This window comes from Hyposmocoma kahamanoa, unplaced genomic scaffold (assembly GCF_003589595.1).
Source record: "Hyposmocoma kahamanoa isolate Upper Pololo Valley unplaced genomic scaffold, ASM358959v1 94, whole genome shotgun sequence".
Classification (NCBI taxonomy): Eukaryota; Metazoa; Arthropoda; class Insecta; order Lepidoptera; family Cosmopterigidae; genus Hyposmocoma; species Hyposmocoma kahamanoa.
Window position 1 is genome coordinate 7160249 of NW_020654878.1, and position 10814 is coordinate 7171062.

Below are 10814 nucleotides of genomic sequence, written 5' to 3' on the forward strand. Positions count from 1 at the left end.
TAGGTTATTATTATACAAGCGTTACATCATGTCATTAAGTATTTGTTATGTATATTTGCATGCGCACATGTTAAAACACATATTAAAGTAAAGATTTTGGAGCATAATAAATAAAAAGTCAGGCTAAACAACATGATAGAGATATAGTTCTAGAATTAGACGGCAAACTTACAAAAATCTAAGGATGAGGTAGCCCAAGCTTTTGAATCGTTCTTTTTGGAAATCGCCGTGAACACTACAAAATCATTAAATTTCTCTCCTTTTCTGGCTATTGATCTCGTGGCAGTGTATTTAATTTTCATCATATTAATCCACAAGACATCATCAAAGCTTTTAAATCCATACAAGTTAAAAAAACTGAAAATATCTGGGGCATATCGACTAAAGTTATAGACTCAGTAATATATCTAATTTCCCCACATTTAGCTGATGCGTTCAATAGGTGCGTTGACGAAGGTATTTTTCCCGATTTGATGAAATACAGCACGGTTATTCCTTTATTCAAAAGCGGTAGGAAAGTTGATCCTAGCAACTATAGACCTATTTCAATTCTACCAGCTTTAAATAATATTTCGGGAATCGCATGTTTCATAGTGAACAATATGGGTTTACTAGTGGTAGATCGACTAGCGATGAGAGTGTAGCGCTATTGAAACATATATTTGATGCTTGGAAAAGGTCCCGGAACGCTATTGGGGAATGCTATTCTGTGACTTCTCAAAGGCATTTGATTTTTTTTTATAATATCAATGACGGGATGAACAAGTCGTGCGCCTAATGGTAAGCTACACGCCAATCCATTACAGTTGCAGTGCCACGCAGCTCTTTAAATCGCTAAGATCTGAGGCGCACTGCCACTGCGCCCGTTACCCAGAGACATAAGTTGACAAGTCCCATGTGCCTGTAATTTCACCAGCACCTTTACCCTTCAAAACGGGAACACAGTAACGCTGACATTACTGCTTGGCGGCAGAAATAGATAGGGTATAAGGTTTCCCTGGACGAACTCTTTCACAAGGGGCTCTACTGCTACGAGTAATAGTAGTATTGTGGGGACCATTACTCTTGTTGGGAAGCTGGAATATTATGGAGTAAATGGCAAGGCGTTGGAACTTGTCTCGTCATATCTTAACGGTAGCATTCAGAAAGTAAACATAAATGGAGTGACGTCTTTGGGTTCTCTGGTAAAAATGGGCGTTCCGCAGGGCTCAATACTTGGACCTTTCTTATTTCTCAATTATATTAATGATCTGTCATTCTTTGTTAAGAACCTTTGCGAAATAGTATTGTATGCTAACGACATATCCTTGATTTCTAAAACAGGCAGACATGACGTTAACTATGACAGTATTAACGTTATCCTCTCAAAGATAATTTATTGGTTTAATGCTAACAATTTATTCCTCAATGCCAAGAAGACAAAGTGTACTAAATTTGAATTATCTAATTTAAATTCGACTAGTCCAATCATGGAAGTGAATGGAGAAATGATAGACCTTGTTAATAAAGCTGTCTTTTTGGGAGTGACTTTAGATAGGAAATTTCAATGGTTTCCACATATATCTTCCTTAGCCAGCAGATTAAGCACTGCTGCATGCGTAGTTCGTACAATATATGAGCTTACAGATGTTGCTACTGCTAGACTAGTTTTGTTTCTTCCATAGTATAATGTCCTACGGGATTCGATGTGGGGTTAAATCAGGTATTGCGATTTTAATCGGAATATCTGATATTTGTATGTTTTTCATTTTAATAAATGCCAGTTTGTACGCGGCTTGCAGTGCAAAGTGCAAGTAAAATAACATGTTTTTTCGTAAGTTTTTCAAGAGGAAGTTCTGTGTTGGGAAACCACGTTGAAACTAATGCGAGAACGACTTGGGGATTCCAAGTATTGCTATGCGTTGATGCACTGGGTTTCAAACTAAATACGTAATTAAGTAATCTTTTTATGCGGGCGTCAAAGGGATTTAGACTGTTATTATTGCAAAATTCCCACCAGAGCTTTAGGGACACATTATATTCTCTAAGTATATTTTAAGAAAGATAAGCTAAAGGTAAAGTCATCTCCTCTTGTGGGACTCCACGGGAGGCGAAGGGCGCGCTGATAATGGCAGAAAGGGTAAAGCTGGTGTGCAGTCGATGAGGCCGCAATAAGATTTAATAATGATTCGCTTGAATGAAATTGATGAAACTCAAATTACCACTTCGTGGCACCCGTTTTCAATCGATAGAAGACATAAAGGAGAATTCGCGGCGAGAACTGAACTCAATTCCGGAAGCAGCGATTAAAAAATGTTTTCATGAATGGATTATTCGTTGGCGCAAGTGTATCGTTTCTAAAGGATCATACTTTGAAGGTGATAAAATAAATTTGGATGAATAATAGACATTTTGTGTATTACTGATCTTTTCCCGGTACTTTCTTGACAGAGTAGTATATCACGTGGGAAACCAACAGGCTTTGCAGCAGGAGGAACCATGCCTGGGAAGACCAATATGGAGAAACAAGAGTAACATTTGCTTGGTCTTCAATAATTTTGCGTATGCATTTCAATAATAAAAAGAAGGGTGGGAATGCGTAGAAAAAAAATTAGTATGTCACTTATATGTAAAGGCATCTACGGCAAATGCATCCTGAAACCGAGAGACAAAATCAGCTGCTATACAACAAATATAATAAATACACCACGGACTTAAATCCTTGTTGTCTCGAATGTGTTATAACTTCTTTTTTGATTTTGGTAAACACTTTCGATGCTGTGGACAAGCCATATGCCAGAGCAGTAAATTCATAGGTTTCGATTTCATTCGAACCACAAGGTAAATACTGAAACCTATGGTACTTTCGATCTGCTTCGCAGATAGATGTCAGTGAATACACCTCTTTCAGGTCTTTTGGCCATGAAACCCCTGCGAGGTAAGGGTTTCATGGCCCCTTGAATTTTGAGGCAAGGCCGGATAGTCCTCTAATTTGTTAAAGGGCGCTGGGTTTTGAGTTTTTAATTCCACTCCATAGCCGTTCGCCATATAAATGTGGAAGCGTAACGCTTCATGCGAATCTTTGGAATATCCACAACATAGGGGTGGAAGCCAAGCCTACGCCTTGGACCCCGATGATGGAAAGGGGAAGGCGGAATTAAATCGTGAATTCCAACGCACACTTTCCGTGATATATCCTGTAAAATACCGATAAGCAGGCAACTTTACGGCGGTGTTCAAGGCTCTGCAGCTTCGCCTTTACTAATGCCGAATCATCTATAAGCCTCTTGTCACGCTGTCAATTTTTATTGTCGTCTGGCGATAAGCTAATGCCGGGTATTACAGACTGGTGTTGGTACCTGTTTACATAATGGTATTGCTGGCGAAGTTGCATATTGGTTTTGCAGGAGGCTGTCGCCTAAAACCATTAACGATCTTCTTTAGAACTGTATTAGATAGGTGATTGAGTTTTAACTACGGCGTGTTTCGTTAACACTTATTAATTGCACGTATGTGGGATTTCATTTGAAATAACTCGCAGTTGATTTCTTATCGCAGTTAACTCATGGTTAATCCAACTTAATTTTATTTTAAATATACTTTTCTTAGAATTATATAATTATTAAAATCGGCTCGTAGTTTTATTAATTTCATTACCGCGGTTAACTCACGATTAACCCTGACGTAAATTTACTTAAAATTAACTTTATTTATTAGCACATAGGTACAAATATTGTTCAAATTAAAATCCACTTGCAGTCGATTTCATTATTGTGGTTAACTCGCAGTTAACCTCGACGTAATTTTATTTATAAACTATACTTTGTTAATTAGCACGTAAATACTAATACTATTCACATTAAAATCGACTCGCAGTCGCTTTCGTTATCGTGGTTAACTCGCGGTTAACCCCGACGTAGTTTAATTTAAAAAAAACATACGTTACTTTAATTAGTACTACGTGCTAATGCACGTAGGTACTAATACTGTTCAAATTAAAATAGACTCGTAGTCGATTTCATTATCGTGTTTGACTCGCGGTTAACCCCGAGGCAGTTTTAGTATAAATCATGTAAAATGCACATATTAGTATATCTGTTCGGTATTTCATCCACTCATGTTCGATTTAAACAAACTTTAAATAAACTAGTATCACTTGTCACTTGACAACTAACATAGTATTATCTCAAAAATTGTGTTATGCTACATTTTATTTCAAAATTGCGTTATATTAATAAACTTAACTACCTCCGTGGCCGAACGGTTACCATGCCGGACTGCCACGCAGAGGTCCCAGGTTCGATTCCCGGGCCGAGAGAAATATTTGTATGACCTCTCGTGAGTTTGGGTGTAATTTGTGGTTGTCTATGTGTGTGTCCATGGCACCCGCGACACAGGGTTTCCCTAGTGCGGGGCTATGTTGAGTGTGTGTTGAGTGTGTGCGTTATTATTAATAATTTATCTCCAAAATTTCGCTTTATTGATGTGTCATTCATATACGATTTTATTTCAAAGTGGCAAGACAACAATGTCGTTTTGAAACTAAACAGGCAATATTAATATGACTTAAAGCCATTTTGAGATAGTACTATGTTGGTTGTCATGTGCGATATGCACTTTAGTGCAAAATAAATTTTCTATTTTCTGTTCTATATTAGGGTTAATTAAAAATATATGTAACTTATTCTTAAATTTGGTTTCCTTACATGTTTCGATATTTGTTACAGATATTGGAGATAACCAGGTGCAACGGGAAGGTTGGTATGACATCAATATTTATTGTGCGATTGAAAATATAACACCAGCAATATTTTCTATTCAATATTTCCGGTGTACAACACATATTTACTTATTTCGTTGCAGAAAAATTTGTTATGTCACGTCGTATGCTTCGAAGTTGTGAATAGGCGGACTACCGACATAGGTAGGAGCGCACTAATATTGATCTGAACTTTCTGATTGTAGAGTTACTAGCAACTGTGTAATGACATGCTTTGTAGCATAGGAAGCTATGCGTTGAAACGAACATGAAAAATTGAATATACAGTCAATGTCTTAAGGTGCCTGATCCCTAACCGTCTATATATGGTTCTGAGTAGATCAGTGTAAAGAAAGGTGTTAAACAAATTTAACCTTTAACCTGTGAGTCGAAAAGTCAGTTTTTATTTTCTTATTGCATCATTAGTGAATGATGCTTTAAGAAATTTTCTATGCCAATTTGTTCTTCAATTACACTATAGAAACATGAATTTCAACCAAAAAGCTAGAATTTCCGTACTGTTTTCTGTTGAATGCGTAAGAAGGCACTCAGAACTAAAAGGTCGGCTAGAAGATTAGGTATCTTAGGGCAAAAACCGATTATTACTAAATACTTCTTAAAGTCTTTGTCAATTATATTCGATAATCATTTTGCAGACGGTAAAAACACTACATATGTAATATGCAACGTTTCACACGAATGGTTAAAGCTTTAAGTGAAAATTATTGAAAATAATGGTTATTAAAATTAAGCGAGAGGTTTTATCCAATGGTGAGGTAATGAATGATCGAATAGCAAATGGTATGCCCAAGAAACCTGAACTTTATGAATTTCATCAAACAAGTGGTTTCTTTTCCATTAGATTCGCTTTGTGTTACTCTCAACATTGCTTATTTGATTTGAATTTGTGATTTATTGACCTTTTATTTAAGAGAAAATTCCGAATTTATTTTCGAAACTTTTTAGGATGTTTGCATTCTATTAATTCTGTGGCTTGGTATATGAAGTGCGTAAGTAATATGGCCTTAGGAACTCGTTGTTGCAACGTTCTGTATTTAAATATGTTACGTGCTGTCGACAAACTTTATCAAGTTTAAAAATTCAAAATTTTTTCTGGAATGGAAGTTATAAAGAGCAAATTAAAATAGTTGAAATCTTACAAAAAACCTTTTCCTTTATGTATATGTGTAAGAACAACATTTAACATATTGGAATTAGAAATGCATTAAAACTACTGATCACTAACAATAGAGCAACACATGCGGAACATGAAGTAGCATTTCTATAGCACAATACGCCGCCTAGACAAAGGGGAGCCTGCATTGTGCGGGGTCGAGCGAGAGATCAAATCTACCGTAAATTGATTTACCTCCTATCGTGAACACGGCCATTCTTAAAGAAACCATGTATAAGGTCTCGTTGCACTTCTATCACTTATAGTCAGCGTAGGTATACTCATAGAAATATCCACTTTGTGTAAGGATACAAAGTAGATATTTCTGGGGTCATCACAAATAGTAAAGAGTAACTTTCGCCGCGGTAAACTTTGCCAATATTGGTTCATAGTTTACACATTATGAATATTTCTTGCACGTACGTGTGGTGTTGGATGTACAGTGTTTGTCAGGGGTCAAGAAATGATGGTAGTCGCGTACGCTATCTCGAGATACGAGTAGCAGGCACAATGTTGACAGAGGCTTAAGATGTTGTGTGTCGCTGGCGGAGGTTCTGCGACAACCCAGATGGAGAGAGGTAAACAGTTAAACAGGATCAATTAAGCCAACACTACCCACGTATCTGTTTTGACGACCAATAAATTCGTTAGCAACAGAGCAAATTGCTATTGTGTAAGAAAATTGAGTTATAACAACCACTTTACACAATTGGAATTCTATTGTGGGCTTATTGAAGTGCCTCGAAATAACGGTCAATAATAACAGTTTGGCTATTTTCTTTTTGTATGGAATAATTGGGTTTTTAAAGTGCCTGAATAATTTCTTTTATTTGAAATAGGTACTTTATTCTTTAATTCTGGGACATACTAGGACTAAATGTTAAAATAAAACTTAAGTGACAAGAATTGCCATGATGGGTAGGCTGAATGTCTCAAAACAGAAGGAGTTTGGCTGTTCATCGGGGCGTGCTGGTCCCAACCCTAATGTATGGTAGTAAGTTTCGAGTGTGGTAGAAAAACATGAAAGTAGGGTGAATGCTGTAGAATGTGCGGTATTAGTAGACAGAATGCCGAGCAATATAGTGAGAGAGCGTTGTGGTATAAAAGATGATGCAGCGACCAAGATAGAGAGGTGATGTTTCGATATCAGGGTCATGTAAAAAGAATTAATGTTGCTAGATTGACGGCACAAATTTATAGAGCGAATATGGATGTTATATGTTAGATTTCGGCGTACACATCTCAATCAGATTGGGGATATCCTTAAACAAATCCGGGTTAAAAGTATCAAGAATAAACGGGTATGCATGAAGAGATTGAAATGGAGGCAAAGGAGGTTTGTCAAGAGTTTAGCAGGTGGAGGTTCATAAGCTCTGCCTATTGCCTGGTGGGTGCTGTACTTGCATCGAGGGCAGCTCATCCGAGGCACTAGTTTTTGGAGAACCGAATGAAGTCCGTGATAACGTCTATGACATCCCACAAGGCGAAGGAGCTTTGTCAGGGGCGTAGCAGATGGATGTCCATAGTCACTGCCTACCCGACAGGCGCGGTGATATGATATTATGTATGTATGTAGTGACAAGGACATCGAATTGAAGACATGACCCGTGACCTATGTCCTTAAACAATAGCCAGCAAAGGCAAACACTGCAGTTAGTTTGTATAGGATCTTGTAAAGTAACGCTTTCGTAAGTTTGGGAAAATATCAATGTTTCAGTGACATATACATACATAATAAAATACTGATTAAATTTAAATTCAATTCAAATCATCTTTATTTCATAGGTAAGCAAATTACACTGGAAATTGTCATATTAATTAAACTCCATTGCTCATTCGTAAGGCAGAGTTCCCTGAGAGGAATGTGCAAGAAACTCTAGGGTTTGCTTTTTTAAATATTTATTTGAAAACATTTTAGCATTTACAATATTTATATCAAACATCTCAGATTGAGGCTACCTGCATGAGCTAAACGGGTCACACATCCCAATACCCAGAAGCTGTATAATACCTTTAATATAAAGTTTTTGTTTCACTATAGTTTTAAACCTCGTAAATGGCAAATTTTTAATATCAACCGGAACTTTATCACAGAGCTTATACGTTATTGCCCTTTAAATGAATTTCTGACTTTGTGAAGACAAATGACAAGAATAGCTAGTTTTTTTATAATTCCTCCGTTTTTAAAATTTTCCGTGGGTCGTAAACCTTCTTCGATGTGCAGATTTCATTACAATGTTTTACTTCACTGAAAAGCACATGGTGCATTTCAAATTAAATTTCGCACATCAATTCCAGAAAAATCAGAGAAACGAGACCGGATTTGATCCCGCGTCCTCTGTTCGAAAGGCGGTAGGACAAATCATTAGGCCACCGCGGCTCTTTAAATTGCGAAATTTGTTCAAATTACGAAATTGAAACTAAATTTATAATGATTCTTTAGACAAAATTTAAACAAGATTAAAGGTTTTAGTGTGGTGTAGTTTAGTGTTATGAAAAATATTTCACAGAAACGTAGCCTGGATATTGCTACTTCTTCTAGTAGCAGTATGCTCCTTGTAAAAGAGTTCGACCAGGGAAGTGCTGCTAACAGACCCAATTTCACCGCCAAGCATTAATCTGAGCATTGATTAGGTTCGGTTTTGAAGGATAAAGGTTCTGGTGAAAGAGGCCCTTGGGACTTGTTAGCTCTACGTATCAGTGTGACGGGTGCTCTGGGAGTGCCCATCAGGTCTTTGCGGTTTAAAGCTCTGAGTGGCACTGCAACTGCTGTAGACAGGCGTGTCGCTTACCACCAGGTGCACTACTTATTCGTCCCGTCACTTGGTATCGACCATAAAAAGAAAAACAAAAACATTAGGAGCATGGGACTGTTGTTAACTCTGTGTATTAGCGTGACGGGTGCACTGGCAGTGGCCCTCTGTAATCGTTGCCAATCAATATTTAGACAATAAATTTGAAAATAATATTGTTTCCATTGCGTCTGAGTAACTGTTTTAAGATTGCTAAATTTGACATATATAGAACAATATTACTTTAGTGTCAAAGTGGCATCATAGCACGAATTGAGTGAATGAATAGTCACCTGCCAATAAAACGTCATAGTTTAACATTATAATAAACTTACTTTAAGCGCGTCATGGTACAAAAAGTCACTGTAAGAGTTAAATAATATTATTATAAGAGGTTGTGGTAAGCCTTCACGTCTTTCCGATTTAAAGCTCTGAGTGGCATTGCAACTGCTTTGGACAGGTGTGCCGCAAATAAAAACATTAGGAACATGGGACTTGTTAACGCTATGTATCAGTGTGATGAGTGCACTGGCAGTGCCCCTCAGATCTTTGCGATTTAAAGCTCTGAGTGGCACTGCAATTGTTAAGTAGGCATGCTGCTTACGGATCGTTTGTCCAGTCACTTGATGTCATAAAAAAACCTAATTGGCAAGGTAAATCAATTTATAAATTTGTTTTATATACTTCTGTAAATCCTTCCCTGTAATCTATTGAGTTAATATCGTTCTCCTTAACCTATATTTTGAAATGCTTTCAATTTCTTCTCAAGGACATAGGGGGGGTTTAGAATAACATTTTGAAAACGTAGAAAAGTTTTCGAACGAAATTAAACGCCTGTCCTTAATACCGAAACAACCGTTCAATTTGCCATAAGTATTTTTTCACAATGATATAATTGCGAACACGAACAACGGGACGAACGGGAAGAAAGAACAAATCAATAATTTCCATTTCGTTTAATTAATGAGATATTGAACCTCTTTGTGTAGTTCCATTCGGGGATGGGCGCTTTGTTTCCTAAATTAATTATTTGTCAAAGGACATGTTGAACAATTGCACATCGAAGGCCATTATGAATGATATCTGTAATCTATTCTATTGTTTTGTGTGTGGCCTGTCACTACGGAGTATATATAATAAGTTGACATATGTACGAGTTTTCATCTTATTAAAAAACCATATGGGCTTGCATTATATAGTATTATATTTTTTTAATCTTTATTTATTTAGGGGCTTTCATTGTTATTGAACATGTCAGCCCCATTAGAAAAACGGTACATCAAGAAAACAGTAAAATCCAGACAGATAAATTATAATACTACCTAACTAAACATGTATACAAAACCCCCGCGGCACTACACATTGGCTCCAACAAAACAGATTGAAACTACCCAACATTAAATGTACGGAAACCAGCCTGTGTAAAAAGCCGCACCCTGATAGGTTATATAGGATAGGACGTGGGCCTGATGATAAGCTACACGACCATAACAGTTGCAGTGCCACTCAGAGCTTTAAATCGCAAAGATCTGAGAGGCAATGCGTCCGTCACCCAGAGACATAAGTTGAAGTCATATGTGCCTGTAATCTCACCAGTTCCCTTGCCTTTCAAAACCGGAACCACGTATGCTGACATTGCTGCTTGGCGGCAGAAATAGGTAAAGGGCCTTACAATGTACTCTTATTACGGTTCAGTATAGGCTCGTAACGACAAAAATACGGGATGATGATACACTTCATGTAGCGCTGTCTCACTACCATTCATTTTAGGTCCTAAACTGAGTCGTAATAAGAGTTCATGGTAAGTTCATGGTCCCAGGTCGCAGTACTTCCCTGGACGTACTCTTTTAGAAGGAGCTCTACTGCCACTAAAATCATACGTGAGTGCTTTTATCATATGAAAGTCGTGAAACAAATTATGTTTATGTAAAACTTTAGAACTCTCCTATTTAAGCATAAAAAAGTTAAAGATAAAGATAAATTTATTTCAATATTACTTAATACAATACAAGTAAAACAAATGTAAATAAAGCTATTATAGTATTAAAATAAGCAATAATAACGGAACCTAAGTTATACAATCTTCATAGTAAAGCTATACAGTTTAATA

The 10814-nt window shown here is 37.0% G+C and overlaps 1 protein-coding gene across 1 annotated transcript in view; it reads left to right on the top strand.

Annotated features, from left to right (window-relative positions):
• LOC113237754 (protein artichoke) overlaps positions 1-10814 on the top strand; it is a 156556-nt gene that overhangs the window by 80208 nt on the left and 65534 nt on the right. Inside the window, exon 2 of the mRNA XM_026474387.1 lies at positions 4707-4736. The gene's annotated coding sequence lies outside the window, so the exon portion shown is untranslated. The remainder of the gene's footprint in view (positions 1-4706; positions 4737-10814) is intronic.